Source organism: Corvus cornix, chromosome 4 (assembly GCF_000738735.6).
Source record: "Corvus cornix cornix isolate S_Up_H32 chromosome 4, ASM73873v5, whole genome shotgun sequence".
In the NCBI taxonomy this organism is placed as follows: Eukaryota; Metazoa; Chordata; class Aves; order Passeriformes; family Corvidae; genus Corvus; species Corvus cornix.
The window spans coordinates 54,998,218-55,007,884 of record NC_046334.1 but is presented as its reverse complement, the minus strand read 5'-3'; positions in this window follow the sequence as shown (position 1 = coordinate 55,007,884).

The window sequence follows — 9,667 nt, the reverse complement described above, 5'->3', positions numbered from 1 at the left end:
AAGGGCCGTGCGTGTAATAACAGACTAAAATTAAACTTCAAATAAATTATCTGTTAGGGTTTAGGAAAATCTTATCTGGGGAGGAATTAATCCTTGCAGCTTGTTTTGGGGCTTTAGCAGGCCACCAGGGATTTGAAAGAGAACAATTTTTCAGGCTGGAATATACACAGCAACTGGAACAATGTGCATAATTCCGTGGATGTGATAAAAAGAGAAAAAATCCCAAAAAGACACATAAACATCTGAAGTGTAGCATGAACTGACTGCAAACCAAATGCAGCTGCTGTAGATCATCAGCTGTCACTGTCAAAGCCCTGGTCTTTTTGTGACTGATGTCCTTGCTTCCTTTGTCACTGTGTATCAGGACGATTCTGTAAGTCAGCTCTTATGCCCCAGTGCTCCCTGCTGCAGGGTTTGGAAACCAGCCACTGCACCCTCCCAGTGATGTCAGGTTGCTCTGAGAAGATGATGTTGCTCAGTCCAGCCTAGTAATCAAATCAACACAGAGGGGGCAAGAAGTGCCCATGGGAGTTACTTTGCTGAAAAATGCTCACGTGGCTCAGCCTGCAGTTGGGAATGGGATGAGAGGTTCCCGTTCAAATGGGGCTACCAGAGACTGGGAAAAGCCAGCCCCATTTGAATGCTACTACCCCATAAAGGCTCGAGAGATGTAGTCCCAGGAATGATTTCAGACTACCTCTTCAACTTTGCTTCACTCCCCTGCAGTAATACTTATGACAGACAACAAAGACAAAGACAAGAAGACCTCTTGAAACACCTTCTTACCCTCATACCACAGAGGTACCTCAAATTCCCTTTTGCAAGAGATGCCTGGTAGAGGTCTTTCACCTTTTTCTCTTCCATTCATTTTTTCTTTCTCTGATCTTAGCTGTCCACACCAGCTGTAGGGTGAAAGACCTGTAGGAAGAGGGAATAAAAGAGAAAAGGAGCTTTAACAGCCAGGAAGAAATAAATGGGTGGTCTTTGGAAGCATAAACTAGACCAATAGTGAGGAAAATCACAAGGGAAAAAGTCCAATGTTTACTTTTTTGTGGTTTTCTTAAGCATATTTTTCTTGCAGTTCTGGGGGCATAGATAATTCAGGGTTCAGAGTGAAAGACCTTTCAGAACTGCACAGCAGTACTAGAAGAGAAACTGCCTGAAAATATTGTCTCAAATTTCCATTATCCTCAACCACACAAGGGGGTAAGATGTAAGTCTTAGGTGGAAAGATGCAGTGCCTGAAATCTGCTGTGTATTCCACTACTGTTTTGGGAATATTTGACTACATTGCCATGATGTCAGATTGTTATGGTTTGGGGTACTTACAGCAACAAAATGAGTAACAGAATGGGCTAAACCTGCATCCTGAAGCCCCAGAAGACTGAATGCACCCATTGTGGGTGTCCAAAACATCTGACTGTATTCCCTGAAGCTGTTTACGAAGACAGATATCTTGCCTGACAGAAGTGAATAGAGTCAGAAGCTCAGAAAGCTCAGAAGCTCAGCAGGAAAGCATGTACAAATACACAGGAAGAAAACATCCATTCCCCCTCTTTAATATCTGGTTTAGATTCCTTCCCATCCATGTGACAATAGCTCTTAGGCCACTATCCGTCCCCATCCACTCTTCCCTCCTCACTATTTGCAGCAGTAGTCCTTTGGTATTTGCAGGTCTGTTTCCCACCTGAAGAACCCCAAGTCACTTCTTGAACTACCATAATTACGCAATTTATTATGAAGTTAAACAGCTGAGAACTTACTGAAGTCCAGCTCTGCTGTCCTGCCCAGCCAGCACCATCTCTGCAGAGGTTCACATCTGCGTGGTTACTCCACTCTCTCTCTGGGTCTGAGCTTCATCAAGAGAGAAGTGGAGACAGCTGAGCACACTGTGTGGTCTGCCTGCTCAGAAACCACCTCTGTCTCTGGAACAGGGCTCCGTCCACTACCTGAGCTGCTCATGACCCCATGTTGCTTATCATAAATCTGAAGTGCCAACAGAGGAACTGAGAACTAGGGAAGGAAAAATCTTTAAAATAATCTTTTCATCCCAAAGAGTCAGAAAGCAAAAAGGAGGACCTCTTTACTTTTGAAACTTCTGCCAAGGACACCAAATTTACAGTCAGTGAAGCATGGTGGCACACCTGCATCAGTGAGCGGTGCAATGATGCCCAGCCCAAAAAAGCCATGTGCAGGGTGGAGACCTGAGGATCTAACAGTCCAGAAATGTTAATGCAGTACTTTGCCTCAGCCATGAGCCCCTGTCAGGTAGGCAAATTTCCCTGGTCTCCCAATCCTCTTGGTCCCCAGCAGTGTTGCAATCACATGGATCAAACGTGTTGCTCTTGGTGCTTGTCTTACCTACCTAACCATCAGCCTGGAGGAAAACCAACCGCAGTGTGCACCACTTGAAGTTGTTCTTGCATATGATTTCTTGAAAGGTGTTTAACAACCTGTTAGTAATCACTACCTGCATGGTCTTTCTCTGTAGGCAGCCAAGCAGGATGAGGCAGAAATCCCTAGCAACATGCAGTCATTTTTCAGTCCAGACTTTAACTGGGCACAGAGGCCACTACTGGGCAATCTCTAGTCCATGCAAAAGGAGTATGTAATCTTGGCAACACTTCAAAAGTGTGCTGACCTGAAGAACGAAAGACTAAAGACAAGAGGTTAAGTAGTTTGGTGTGCTGAACTCATGGTATAATAAACCAGCTCTTTTTTACCTTCAATTTCTATCTATAACACTCATACAGGTCTTGACAACAAATGTCATATATTTTATTGTGATGGATATTATGTGCTAAAGGCAAATATGTTTCCAAAGGATTGAATTTGCTACCATGAGAGAGAACATAAATAATTTGGGGTTAAATACAAAGAGACAAAAGAAAGCTCTCTTGTTAAATACAATCTCACTACTTCGCATTCAGTTTTAGAGGATTCATGAATATCTTTGTTTTCTGTAACCTTGCACATTATTGAAAAAGATCTTTCATTTGCTTCTACTCTTTGCAATTTCTTTAGATATTCTATTTCCTTGCATCTGCAGAAACTGAGCTGTTTTTTGTGTGCTTGACAAACCATCAGCATCTGCATGTGAAAGATTTCAGAGAAAAGAAACAGTAAGAAACCAGAAGATAGGATCCTTTCCTAATCATTTTTCCTTTGATTTTCAGACACTTGTGTAATAGGATGTATCCAACAGTGAATTTTTCTGAAAATATATTTAAACTGAGCAAATTCAGATTTGATTTGTTGACATACTCAGTGAAAGAAGTAGTCTGTCTTACTCAGAAGCTACCTCAGACTGAAGCTGTATTTTGATTTGAGAGCACAAAACAAAAATACAGAACTATGCAGGATTGATACCTACTGGAGGTCATGCCTGTAACTGGAGGGTCACCCAGCACACCGAGATGGCACGTTTCAGTACCTACTCAAGATCATGCTGCAAAAAGCAGGGAGTGTGGAAAGGTGCTGTGACCATCCAGGCATCCTTTCTGCTTTCCCACACAAAATAGTTTGTAACTGTGCTGTGCCTTGGTTTATTGGTGACAACAATTACCAGGTTTCACCACGTAAAGGAAGAGAAGGCCCAAACCCCATCCCTTGGGGTTTGCACCAACTGGAACAATCTTCCTCCCAGTTTATCTTTCTGAATTGTTCATGTAAATCAGGTGTTTCTGACTGAAATTTGCTTTGTACAAAATAAGCTAGAGGAGCAGTTGCCACATGCTGGTGCCCTCCCCAGGTGGGAGCAGTGGCTCCCCAAGGAGTTCCTATTCCAATTTTCTATTGCTTGGAAGAATTTAAATCCACTGCTTATAACATTCTGTCTTTCCCCCAAAGACCTGGGAACCCTTGGATGCTGCCTGTGTCAAATAACCACCCATAGCTTCCAAGAAAAAACGGGGGTTGCTTATCTATTCTCATTTCCAAGTGTGGGCTCTGGGGAGCACTAGGACTGGGATCCAGACCCTGTCTCCCCTTGGGATTGGGTAGGGTTTAGCTTTCCCATCACTCAAGCTGGTACTAATAATAGAGAGCCTGATAAGCTTTCTCTTTAGCCCATCCATGGGGAGAAAACTGTCAGCAACTCATGACTTACCTCAGATCAAAGGGCTCGTGAAAGACCATTTTGTCACGGTTGTTATCACTCTAGATAATTTCTACAATGTATACCTCAGTGTCAGTGTTCATGGATAACTACAGGTAGCTGGTGTTCTTCAGCTTAAAGGATAAATCCTGAGCTAGCTATCAGTGTAGACAAGTGAAGGCAAAGTACAGCAGGGTACTCATAGATGAACCTGAGATGTTTTTAGTGAAGACAAACTTCGTGCCTTGGGCTGCACTTGGGAGCAGTACAAGTGACTCACCCTCTTCCCTAAATTATACCGCTATGTGGGGCATGCATCAGACATTAGCAAGCTCCCAGTAATTCCAGAAGTTAGTGTGCTGTGCCAACTCATTACTTCCTAAATAGCTCCAGTGTCAGTGCTGAGTGGTGACTTAACTGACTGCTGACATTCACTACAAGGTCACTAAGCTAAATCTATACTTAGGAACACTTTGGTGCTGCAAATGACATGGAATTGATTTAATCTGTACGATGCCTTGTCTCTGATGATCCTTCCTATCACAGGTCTGACCAACATGGACAACGAAGGTAGAAGACACAATTAATATTCAGCTCACTAACTAAAACCTGGAGAGGAGTCTCAGTAAAGCAAACACTAAAGACAACACCAGTAAGGAATTGAATAGCAGCTGAAAATGTGAAAATTCCTGCATTTTTTCCTAAGGAATCTAGTGTGCCTCTACTGATGACTGCAGCAAATGTGCGGTATTTCTCACTGCAGAGAGCTCTTTTTGATTTGCACAGCTCTCTCTACAGTCCACATACTGCAAATGGATTCTTCCCTCTCAGTGCTCACTGAAGTGGATCCCCCTGAAAAGTCCCAGTGCCTGTGGCCAGATGACAAAGATACGTACAGCTCCATTTGGCAGCCTTGAGCTTTCAGCATCTTCATAAACTCCCAAATTCAAAAGGTAATTCTCATCCCTCTACCCCTACAGCTGTTAGCACATCAGCAAGTAACTGGTGCCAAGCTACAAGAACCTCTTTGTTCTCCTCTGCCCACCACACCAAAGGGCCATGATTGGCTCCAGCTGGCCCTCATTGATAGTCTATCAAAAATATCAAAAGACAAATTATCCTCAGCTGACCTGCAGATGTTGCTACCAGACACCCTACAACAATAAAGATAAATATCTCAGCTGTCATTTAAGGGGAAATGGCATATGGTTCTTCAAGTCTGATGATTCAGACATAATAATCTCCCAGCAATTATGAAGACAGAGGCAAAGAAAGAAAACTGAAAGGAGATAAACCCTCTATTACCTTCCTTTTTACCCCCAAATCTGTCTTCATCCGTGTCTGAGAAAAGCAAAGAGACCAATCACTATTTGTTACTAGCAAGGCAGCACAGGATTGGCAAGTGTGCCTGAACATATGTGCATTCTGTTTTAAGCCAAGGCTGGCAAAAAGGTATTAAAGTGTCAGTTTGTTCTGTTATTTCACTTTATTCCATTGGCTTAGGTCAGGTACATCCTTAATGCACATTGAAACAAACCATGTGGGAGCCATGTATCTCCTGCAATGCTGGAGTGGGCTGGCTCAGGCACACCCGCTGCCTGCACCTCTGTACCTGCTCTATCATAGGGGGTGGAACTGGAATTCAGTGTAGATGTGAGCACAGCCCTCTCCACACAGTTGTCATCAAGGATGTCTTTATCATTTTCCAGCTCAAAAAGCAGTGAATGTTGTTGTTTGTAGGGGTTTTTTTATTCTACCTGCACCCATCTTCAGCCAGCAATACGCTCCGAGCTCATGCAGTCTGTGTTGTGACAGAGAAGGAGAGCTGCCCAGGCTTTCACAGTCCCAGCTCTGTGGGGTTTTATAGGACAAGCTCCAAATATTACAAATCATGTAAGTTGGGTGGTAAATATTCCTCAGGTACAGGTAGCTGCAGTAAGTTTGTGGGGAGTAACTGCAGGACTCTGTAGTTACTCACTTCATTAAGTCTTAATTGTAACTATCGCAAGGTGCAACCCCAGCACCATAATCAGATCCTGAGGTGACAGAGGCACAGATAATTGTAATGAACCTTCCTCTGAAATGAAAGGCCTGCAGTTTTCTCCCTAGATGCTAATGGCACAAAGCAGAGTCAGAAAATGCTGTCAGCAGGAACCAGGAGAAAATGGGGATCCAAGGAGACCCCTGGGCTTCAGGGTTTGCAAACAAATAGTAGGCAGATGCTATTAACCAGGGTTGCTGATTTAACTTCTGTTTCCTATGTCTATTTCTAGCTTACTCTCAGAAGCATCCCAAATAAACCTACACCATTCTGGCCTCATTGTTTTCTGTAAAACTCTGGAAAAACTTTTTTCCATACTGGAAATACCAAAAAGAAAGTAACGGAAGAGAGAGATTAATCCACATGCAGCTCTCTCCTTCCATGTGCTAGCCCAGGCTCCATCCACATTGACCCCACCAGCTCTGGGTAGTGAGTACTTTCTTGACCCACTGGCCTTTAATTCATGGGACTAAAATGAAGAATGAAGTGTCAGGGCACACCTGCAACTGGAGGATGAGTCAGCCCCAAGGGGCTGCTGAGTCAGAAGAACTGAAACAGCCATTGAAGTTGGAAAATGAGCATTCTTGTACAATCCAGTGCTAATGTCCAAACAGGAAATAGAAATGAACTTTGGAGAAGTCAACAATTACAAATGAATAAAAATGGGAGCAATGCTACCAGTAGCCCTTCATTCTGGTGATGTCATGGTCCCCAAATGCCCTTCAGAAATGCAAATTGCCTACAATGTAATAAAAAGGGCATTTTCTAGAGTGTGCAGAGCTTGCATCGTTTAATTAAGCATAAACTAGGGTGACTCTTGAAAGGAAAATGATGTGGATTGCATTCTGTGAGTGACCTTGGAAAGGCACTTAGAACTTTCTCTGCACGGCAATTAAGTAAACTCACACTTCATATGCCATCACTCCTATTCCTTTCCTTTATTTAGAAAGATATTTTTTGTTCTCTCAGATTCCCTGATCTCACATTGATTTATCTCTGTGCTTAGAAAATGTGATTTATTTCCCTCAAGGTAACTAAACATTTGTCTACAGCCTCACCATCTCTAGTTTTCTAATCTCTACTTCAATATTACTTATATTAAACTTCTGGCACCTGCTTTCCTTGATTTCCACCAAATTCTACCTAGGCTACCTCAATGACATGGCAAAACTGGAATATGAAGATACCTATAGAAATTTCTCATCCAATCTTTCCAAGAGCAACCTAGTGGCCTTCTCTGATGGAATGACTGTGTCAATGGACTAAGAAAGAGCTACAGGTGCCATCAATGGACTAAGAAAGAGCTACAGGTGCCATCTATCTGGACTTCCGTAAAGCCTTTGACATGGTTCCCCACTACATCCTTCTCTCTAAATTGGAGGGAGATGGATTTGATGAGTGGACTGTTTTGTTTGGTGGATGAGGAGCTGGTTGTGTGGTCACATCCAGAGGGTAGCAGACAATGATTCCATGTCTGGATGGAGATCAGTGAGAAGTGGTGTCCCTCAGGAGTCTATACTGGGGCCAGTACAGTTTAATATCTTCATTAATGACATAGATTAAAGCATCGAGTGCACCCCCAGCAAATTTGCCAACAACACCAAGCTGAGTGGTGCTGTTGACAGAACTGAAGGACAGAATGCTATGCAGAGCTCAAGATGCAGGCTCAAGGAAATCCCATGAGATTGAAGACCAAATGCAAGGTGCTGCACCTTGGTCATGGCAACCCCCAGAATAAATACAGGCTGGGGGACGGAGGGATTGAAACCAGCGTTGCAGAGGACTAGGGGTTCCTGGAGGTTGGAAATCTGGACATGAGCCAATAGTGTGTACATGAAGCCTAGAAAGCAAACTGCATCCTGGGCTGCATCAAAAGAAATGTGGCCAGCAGGCTGAGGGAGGTGATTCTCCCCCTCCACTCTGTTCCAGTGAGACCTCACCAGCTATGTGGTCCCCAGCACAGGAAGGACATTGACCTGTTGGAGCAAATCCAAGGGAGGGCCACAAATGATCAGAGGGATGGAACACCTCTCCTATGAAGACAGTGAGAGAGTTGGTGTTGCTCAGCCTGGAGAAGAGAAGGCTGCAGGGAGACCTCATTGTGTCCTTTCAGTAACTAAAGGAGGCCTGTAGGAAAGATGGGGACAGACTTTTTAGAAGGGCCTGTAGCAACAGGACAAGGGGTAATGGTCTTAAACTAAAAGAGCATAAATTCAGAGTAGATGGAAGAAATTTTTTAAGATAAGGGTGGTATAACACTGGACCAGGTTGCCCAGAGAGGTAATGGATGTTCCATTCTTGGAAACATTCAAGGTCAGGTTGGACAGGGCTCTGAGCAACTTGATGTAGTTGAAGATGTCCCTGTTAAGGGTGGGCGTGTTGGACTCCTCATCACACAATTCCGGGGCAAGAATGGCGCTGGCTTATTGGGGAATTGGTACTGGGGAATAGATGGGGTTTTTGTAGTTGCTATTTGAGCTGCTTTCACAGTATCAAGTCTCTTATTTTGTGGGGGATCTAACATCTTGTGGCCAGCTGGTTTTGTCAGACTGTGAAGGTCAGTTTTGAAATCCATTAGATCACCAAGCCTGAAGTTTCTCAAAAAGGAGGCTGTGTGGGGAATGCAGGAGTTGTCAAGTGCCTGGTTTGCTAGGAAGTAAAAAAAGAAACCCAACTGGTGTTAGCAGCTCAGCTCCATTGCTTCTGGGATAGGGTGTGAAAAAGAAGTCTCAGTAATTGCTGGCTATGAGCAGTGCTGCCAAGAGGGAGCAGTGGTAGCAGCTCATCTCTGTGGGCCAAGGGTGAGTGGGACTGAGGGGATGAGTCGGACTCTTACAGCTGTTCTTACACATCTGCCTTTAGCTTGACCTTTCAAAAACACCCTGCTCTGTCTTCCCCTTGAAATTTGCAGAGGAGTGACCATCTCGTGTTGCTCTTTAGGAATGCTTTTCTCTTGGTATCTTGCTATGACTTTCAAGGAGTAATAGATACTTCCCAAGGAAGAGCTGAAGAATGTGGCAATAGGTGGAAAAAAATTATTCACCTAGAAAGGACAAAGAAAGCAGGGGAAGGTAGGTGGGGAAACAGTGCTGATTTGCAACTGATGTTTGAGCTATGATGGAGTTTGTGAACCACACCACAAGGGCTGGTGACTCATAAAAAGGTGGAATACCCAAAAGGAAAGCAATGATCCCAGCAATTGCATCCCATTATGGTATGTCAGACACGTCTTTGATTGCACAAGCCTGTAATTAGTTACAGAGAGTTGTGCTGTTTCTGAAGAACTAAGAGGAAACAAAATAATTATTCCCTGTGTTAGTGACTAGCAGGATCAGTGGATAAAACTCAAGGATTGCTTTAAATAAAGTGTATTCACTGCTGATTGATTTATTTTTTTCAATTTCAGGGTAAATGTCAATGATTCAGTAAAATTTAACAAATCTTAAAAGACCCCAGAGCAAAGATCTGAAAGTCTTGGGAGTAATTTTAGGGCTTGGTTCCTATTTACTCAGCATGTAAGAAATTCACTT